Source organism: Octodon degus, unplaced genomic scaffold, assembly GCF_000260255.1.
Source record: "Octodon degus isolate 3935 unplaced genomic scaffold, OctDeg1.0 scaffold00023, whole genome shotgun sequence".
Taxonomy (NCBI): Eukaryota; Metazoa; Chordata; class Mammalia; order Rodentia; family Octodontidae; genus Octodon; species Octodon degus.
In genome coordinates this window covers 20,318,195-20,318,909 of record NW_004524599.1, presented here as the reverse complement: position 1 = coordinate 20,318,909, position 715 = coordinate 20,318,195, and the positions used below count along the sequence as shown (strand labels likewise).

At 57.2% G+C, this 715-nt stretch overlaps 1 non-coding gene across 1 annotated transcript; it reads left to right on the top strand.

Moving 5' to 3' along the window:
- Window positions 1-146: 146 nt before the first annotated feature.
- On the top strand, window positions 147-228 carry Trnas-gcu. The gene has a single exon. It is a non-coding gene; the product is annotated as a tRNA-Ser (tRNA).
- The last annotated feature ends 487 nt before the right edge of the window (window positions 229-715 follow it).

Sequence of the window (715 nt, the reverse complement as noted above, 5' to 3'; positions counted from 1 at the left end):
GGCGCGTCTCCGGGCGGGCGCGGGACGGCGGGGTCCGCGGGAGCGCGCAGGAGCCCGGCGAGCGCAGAGCGGCGAGCGCTGCACACGGCCGGTGCAGACGCAGCTCGGAAGCAGCGGGGAGGAACGGCAGGCAGCCGGCACACGCTGACGAGGTGGCCGAGTGGTTAAGGCGATGGACTGCTAATCCATTGTGCTCTGCACGCGTGGGTTCGAATCCCACCCTCGTCGTCACTGGGTTTTGTTTGCCTATCGAGATGGAGTTTGAATTTTTTTGTGGGGAGAGCAGGGGAGGTCAAGTTACTGTGTTATTGATTTGGATGGATTTTAAAGTCTATTTTCCTTTCCTCGGGAAACTGTCCACCACTGATTCCCAGGCCTTTGGTCTAGACTCGCTTCTCAGGAAGCTGATGGTATCCTCCAGGCCTGGGTCAGACCTTCTTCCTCCAGGAGGAGAGTTTGAAAGCAACACTGGGGGCGGGAAGAAAGCAACTGTCTGGGTTACTTTTTCTCTCCTTGCTGAGACAAAATGCCTGACACCCTAAAGTAAGGAAGGAAAGGCTTGCTTAGCTCAGTTTGTGGAGGTTTCAGTCTGTAATCAGCTGGCTCAAGGCAGGGTGCCACATGGGGAGGGCAGCACTTAAGGAGGCCGAAAGCAGCAACACTAGCAAGAGCCAAGGGGGAGGGCGCTAATCTCCCCTCATAGTCTAGGCAGGCT